Source organism: Acinonyx jubatus, chromosome X, assembly GCF_027475565.1.
Source record: "Acinonyx jubatus isolate Ajub_Pintada_27869175 chromosome X, VMU_Ajub_asm_v1.0, whole genome shotgun sequence".
In the NCBI taxonomy this organism is placed as follows: domain Eukaryota; kingdom Metazoa; phylum Chordata; class Mammalia; order Carnivora; family Felidae; genus Acinonyx; species Acinonyx jubatus.
Genome location: NC_069389.1, coordinates 70,332,384 through 70,339,821, shown reverse-complemented (window position 1 = coordinate 70,339,821; position 7,438 = coordinate 70,332,384). Strand labels below are relative to the sequence as shown.

Below are 7,438 nucleotides of genomic sequence, written 5' to 3'. Positions count from 1 at the left end.
TTTATTTGAAGAAATTATCAACCCAGACTGCCAATAAAGTGGCAGTTAGGAACTGTAATGATAACCAATGCCAATACTGATCATCTGGAGGCACCAAAAACCCTGAAGGGCTTTTCTGATTAGCAAAGAAAATTTTTGTTTTGTTGACTGCTCAAATAGACCTTCTCCATACCAACAGTAATGTGAGTTTGCCACAACAGCTGTGCCACAACCCTGACAGTCTTGGAAAGGTAGGATTCCTGCAACATTTTCATGGACTAGCAAGTTTATTTATTTATTTTTTTGGTAGCTTTTGAGAATATTACTTTCTTATCCTGCCAGGATGCCCTGAGTACTAAGAAGATGCCTAAGACATGTTTGTGGTTGTTCCTTCACAATACTTCTCGTAATCCATAATTTGTTTCTTAGCCATCCCCTAAGAGGGCAGGGGGCCTTGTCTATCCTGTTCATCACCATATACCCAGCACTTAATTATGTTTAGCACATGTAAATGCTCAATAAATGTCAGTTGAGTGAATAAATGAATGAATGAATGAATTTTGTACAGTCCAATTTACCTAGGGGAAAAACAACCTGCACAAAATGAGAAAGACTATGATAGAAAGGAAGAAAAATAAGCAACAATCAATGGGGGGGGTAGACCTGATGTAGACAAAAAAAAATTGTAGACAAAAAAAATTGTCATCTTTCAACAACTGATGAGAGCTGTTTGAGATTCAAACTATCTGAAAGATTTTAACAAAGTTAATATAAAAACAAAGGTCTTCTCTGGAAGACTCATTTATAATAAGTTAATGAAAACCCTGTTACTACATCAAGATGTTATAGAAAGCTAGTGTTTTGTTGTTTCAAGATGGAGAACACTCTGCTAAATACACCAGGTGAATGTCTACAGCCCCATACAGGGAGCTCAGCACATTAAGGACTTTTTCTTGAATGGTGTCAACTTGCTCAGAAGGACAGTGATCATTCCAGATTTGACCTTGAAATTGTCACGAGAGTAGGTTTTGGTAAATTTTTCAGTAAATAATATACAGACTGAATATTTTACAGAATATATATACAGAATATTATACAGAATATATATCTGAATAATATACAGAACAATTTCTTGTTCTGTGATGATATGGTGAGGTAGTTCCAAATAATCACAGGTTAGACCAGCCTGGTGAACCATTTCATAGTCTGGTACTTCCTTCCATTTTCTCAAACTCTATACAAGTGGAATTAGTGATTCTATTCCAGGGTTTGAAGCCCATTTCTGTACAGTTTCTTCATCATCACCATCACACAGATCAGCAAAAGAATCTTCTAAATCTTCTAACTGATGAATTCGAGTATCAACACAATCTACCAAATCTTCCTCTGTCAGGTTGGTATCAGGCTTTTTAAATTGGTACAACTCTTGTAAGATTTTGTATTTTTCCTGAGTGAATATTTCTTTGAAGGGATTCTTGACTGAAAAAAAAAATCCAAGTAAATATCTAAAACAAATGCATCCCCTTTCTTCAAAATTTCCAGAATTTCCCCAGTGCTGACTGTTGTCTGGCATTCTTGGCTTTCAGAAAAGCATGGGCATGACTGCTCTAGGGAAGTTTAGCTCTTCTTCTGTGTCACTGTGTCCTTTTCCAATCCTTCCGAATAAGAGTCACTGTTAGTAGAGGCAGTGTTTTCTGCATCTTCCAGTGCTAGCTTTGGCTTCTTAGCAGAAGACACTGCATCATTTTCTTCTTGGCTGTTACACAGTTTGTAAGGTTTTACCATAATCACATCCAATTGCAAAGGTTTTTGGTTCTCTAGCTGGTCTTCACTTACATAAAGACCATCACTTAGTAATGATCTGTACTTGTAACCCTGATTGTTTTGGTAGAAGTGTCTCTGCCTTCTAAAAAGTGATGTTTGCCCTCTCTTATTTGCTGAGCCCACATGGGATGAAGCCATAGAACATGAGAAAAATGGCCAGCATTAACTGCAGACATAATCCAATTCTCAATATTTAATTCTTTTGAGGTACCATGGTTGTTTCAAGGAAAAGTTCTTGTGACTGAATTGAAAACGCCATTTTTTCCCAAAAAGTGTTTCCTTGTCAAACACAGTGTCAGCTGGCATATTCACAGGAATAAGGAGGTCTCTATGTGAATCGAAATGCACAAAACTTACATTACCTGGAGGAAGATGCTTTGAGCCATTGGCCCGGTATATATAAGGCAGGACCTACTGGTGATCCTCCAGGACCTACACTCGGAGTTTGGAGTAGCGCCGGAGGCGAGCGCGCTCTCCCACGGGGTCTGTGCTCATGGTTTTATTGCCTGTCAGTGTTCCCGCCAGCCAGCCGCAGTGGCGAGGCTAGGACTCAGCATTTGCTTGTTCTAAGACGCGTACATGGATATTGATAGCAGCTTTATTTATAATAGCAAAAGACGGAAAACAGCCCAAATACTTATCAACACGTGAATGCATAAAAAATTATAGCATGTCATATTATAGTGCTTAGCAATAAAATTGAATGCTTTATTGATACACAGAAAAATTGGATAAATTTCAAAATAATTATGCTGAGTAAATGAGGATAGCCAAAAGAAGAGTATACATCATGATTATATTCATATAAAAATGGAAAGTAATCTACAGTGACAGAAAGCATATCAGTAGGTGCTTGGGCATGGGAAGGGGGGAAGAGTCAGGAGCAAGGGCTTACAATCAGACCTGAGGAAGCTTTTGCGTGATGGATGTGTTCATTATCATAATTACAGTGATGGTTTTACAGATGCATACATTTGTGAAAACTTACAAATTATGAAATATAAAATGTATTGTTAATTGTATGTCAATTGTAATTCTGTAACTTTTCTAAGAAAATTCACATGCAGAAAAAAATATGTATTTAATCATTGGTACTAAAAAGTTAAATTTCATGACAGTCATTATCCAATCAATATTAGAGGATTTATTATGAATTAGTTTCAGCTAATGGTTATTGAGTGCTTACATTGTGCCAATGAATGGTCAGATATTTTAGAGGTGTTATGCCATTTAATCTTTATGATACTCTGATAAGGTAGATTTAACCATTACTCCCATTTTATAAATTAGAAAATAAAGTTTAGGGAGCTTAAATAATTTGTCCAAGATCATACAGCCAGGAATTGGTGAATCTAAAATGCAAACAAAATTTTGTTTTGTTTTACTTTGCTTTGTTTCTGATTCCAAAAAACAATTAATTACCTTATCATACTGATTCTCTACACAATAATCCATTAGTTTGGAAGAAATCCAGTACTAGTAATACATATTTGTCCACTCATTCATATGCCCTATTATTCATTATTGATGTCAATGTTATAGACGTTATAGATGTTTTTGACATATTGTCACATTTTACTGAATTAGCGTGCTCTTCCCAAGGTCAATTCTGCCTAAATGCTCTACATAGCACTACCACTGTTTGTTCTTTACTGTCATCCAATGGTATATTTAGTGGTATTCTTCTACATAAGATAGTGTTATTTATATAAAATTTTTACTTAAATATTTATTATTATAAAAGATCAACTAAGAGACATCAGTGTAAAATATCCTGATTTTCTCAATAAATTACATGGTATGTTGCAAAGTCACTAGAATACTGACACTACAGAATGCTGTAGATTGATGTACTATAGGGACATTAACAAAGACTTGTCTACAAATTTACTTTCATATTCTTACTTGTTCTTTTACAAGGGCATACACACACACACACACACACACATACACACACACAATCACACACAATGGAATATTACTTAGCAATCAGAAAATGAAATCTTGGAGGCATGTGGGAGGCTCATTTGGTTAAACGTCTGACTCTTAATTTTGGCTCAGGTCGTGATCTTGAGGTTTGTAAGACTGAGCCCCACATTGGATTCCGCATGCTGACAGTATAGAGCCTGCTTGGGATTCTCTCTCTCCCCCTCTCTCTGCCCCTCTCCCACTCATGCTGCTGTCTTTCTCTCAAAACAAATAAACTTAAAAAAGGAATGAAGTTTTGCCATTTGTCATGATGTGAATTTAGCTATAATGTATATGCTAAGTGAAATAAGTCAATCAGAGAAAGACAAATACTATATGATGTCACTCATGTGTGGAATTTAAGAAACAAAACAGGTGAACATATGGGAAGGGTAGGGGAGAGAAGACAGGAAAAGAAACCACAAGAGACTCTTAATGATAGAGAACAAACAATGGGTTGACAGATGTAGGTGGGTGGGTGATGGCTAGATGGATAATGGGTACTAAGGAATGCACTTGTGATGAGCACTGGGTGTTGTATATAAGTGATGAATCACTGAATTCTACTCCTGAAACCACTATTGCACTGTGTATTAATTACATAATTTAAAATTTAAATACATGCATACATATATGCATACATACATACATATGTACTTTTTATTAACTAGCTAAAATTTAAATACATACATACATACATACATGCATACATACATATGTTCTTTTCAGAAAAACAAACAGCATTTATATATTATTTGCCTACATTTGTAAAATATGCATATAATCCTTAAAAATAACCCTTAAAAACTTACAAAAATACTTTTATCCAATTTCTAATTCTAAAACTTTTGGTAGGACCACACGGTTCCAACTGGGATTCAGAAAATATGTTATAACACTGACTTGACATTTATCTTTCAGTAAATAATTTAAACTCTGGGAACTAATTTTCTTATCTATAGAATGATGATATTTATTTCATATTTAAAGATACTGTCAATTCTATATTATAAAAAATCTTGTTTGAATGTAATAAATCTATTAAACATTATATTTTTCTCCATGATCTTTTTTTCAAGCAAATATTTCATTTCTTCACAAATAAATGGAGTAATATAGTGACAAGGAAATTGTGTGTATAAATTAAATTATTCTAAGAGTAAAACTGGAGAAAAGAAAAATGCACTTATTCTCTAATATTTATAAAATGTGTCCTATATAGTATAATACATGGAATATCTATTTTTACCATATGGATACAGAGACTGGTGTCCTTGAGGATATAATACTAATGGCTGTGTCCCCAATGCATGACACAATGTCTGGCATATTAAATAGAAGTATTTCATACATATTTGATGAATGGATGCATGATTCTGTAACCACACTGACCAAATTTGTACTGGCAACAAATGCAGCTAAACAGAGAGGAAATCCAATGCAGTAAATGAAATGAACATAAATGTTATTTTCAAAAATATAGATCAGGAATTGTTTTGATTTGAGGGAAGTAAAAGTTATAAACACTAGAAAAATGTATACTAAAAAGATAGTCCCTGAATTATTTCAGCCCCTGACATTTTAGAGATTTTATGATCCTTTTTATCTTGTTGCTGTCACTCCTTAGGAGCACCCAGACAATTATAATCTAAAATATAATAACTTACTAATGTTGAAAAAGATAGATTCTTGTCAGATTATTTTTAGGTTAGTCATCAGTTAAATGATCTACCTGGATCATGATGGTAAAGGTAATGCACACAAAGAGTTAAAGTATAGGCAATTGAGAATAAATAACAGCAGACTTGATACTTTGAAGAATACTCAAAAAATTTAAAGTAGATGAGATCCATGGAGAAACAATTATATGGGAAAGGACAGTCTAAACCCGAAACAGTATAATTAAGAACATATTTTATCTCTTAAAGTCCTCATATGAGTGAAGTCATATGATTTTTGTCTTTCTCTGACTAATTTCACTTAGCCTAATACCCTCCAGTTCCATCCACGTAGTTGCAAATGGCAAGATTTCATTCTTTTGTTTGCTGAGTAATACTCCATTGTACATATATACCACATCTTTATCCATTCATCCATCGATGGACATTTGGGCTCTTTCCATACTTTGGCTATTGTTGATAGTGCTGCTATAAACATGGGGGTGCATGTGTCCCTTCGAAACAGCACACCTGTATTCCATGTATAAATGCCTAGTAGTGCAATTTCTGGGTCATAAGATAGTTCTATTTTTAGTTTTTTGAGGAACCCCCATACTGTTTTCTAGAGTGGCTGCACCAGTTTGCATTCCTACCAGCAGTGCAAAAGAGATCCTCTTTCTCCGCATCCTCATCCATCGATGGATGAATGGATAAAGAAGATGTGGTATATACATATATATGTATACACACACACAATGGAGTATTACTCGGCAATCAAAAAGAATGAAATCTTGCCATTTGCAACTATGTGGGTGGAACTGGAGGGGATTATGCTAAGTGAAATTAGTCAGTCAGGGAAAGACAAAAATCATATGACTTCACTCATATGAGGACTTTAAGAGACAGAACAGATGAACATAAGGGAAGGGAAATAAAAATAATATAAAAACAGGGAGGGGGACAAAACATAAGATACTCATAAATATGGAGAACAAATTGAGGGTTACTGGAGAGGTTGTGGCAGGGGGGATGGGCTAAATGAGTAAGGGGCACTAAGGAATCTACTCCTGAAATCATTGTCACACTATATGCTAACTGACTTGGAAGTAAATTTTAAAATATTAAAAATGAAATTAAAAAATATAAAAAGATAACATATTTTAGGAAATCTCCTTTTCAAGAATCAATGCATAAAATGGACAGGAAAAAAAAACACTGGGTGAATCAGGAAGATAAAATGAGATACTGCATTTGAGACAGCTGCAATAGTAACTCCTTACATCATTCCATATTCTGAGAAAAAAATAGTAAAGTATGTGTGTGCTATGGGCTCAATTATGTCTCCACAAAATTCATCTTGTATATGGAGACAGGGATTTAGAAGCTAATCAAAATTAAATTGAGTCACATGGGTGGCGTTTTAATCCAATAGGATTTATGGCCTTATTAGAAGAAGAAAGAGATCTTTCTGCATGCACACACTGAAAAAAGGTCTTTCAAAAAAAAAAAAAAAAAAAAGCAAAACGATGGGAGTTGCAAACCAGGAAGAGAACCTTCATCAGGACCTGACTATACTGACACCCTGGTCTCAGACCTGCAGCCCGCAAACATGTGTGAATATACACATTTCTGTTGTTTAAACCACCCAATGCATGGTATTTTTTTAATGATAACCTGAGCTAAGAGTCTTTCTTTGTTCTTTCTTTCTTTCTTTCTTTCTCTTTTCTTTTCTTTCTACATCTCTGTGTGTGTGCATGTGTTTCTATAACTACGAGGGATGGATACTTGGAGCAGAAATACATGGTAATACTCCACATGGTTACTGAGTCACAAGTTCAGAATACATATACCCAGAAAATGAACTATTGAATATTCCACCTAAAAGCAAGGTCTGGGTATGTGTAATTACTGAAGGTACACTACCATTTTAAAATAATGATTGGGTGCCTGGGTGGCTCAGTTGGTTAAGCATCTGATTCTTGATTTCAGCTTAGGTCATGATCTCACCA

General features: G+C 34.8%; 1 pseudogene; it reads right to left on the bottom strand.

Annotated features, from left to right (window-relative positions):
• Positions 1 to 676: 676 nt before the first annotated feature.
• LOC128311439 (UPF0489 protein C5orf22-like) lies at positions 677 to 2,298 on the bottom strand (annotated as a pseudogene).
• Between the last annotated feature and the right edge of the window lie 5,140 nt (positions 2,299 to 7,438).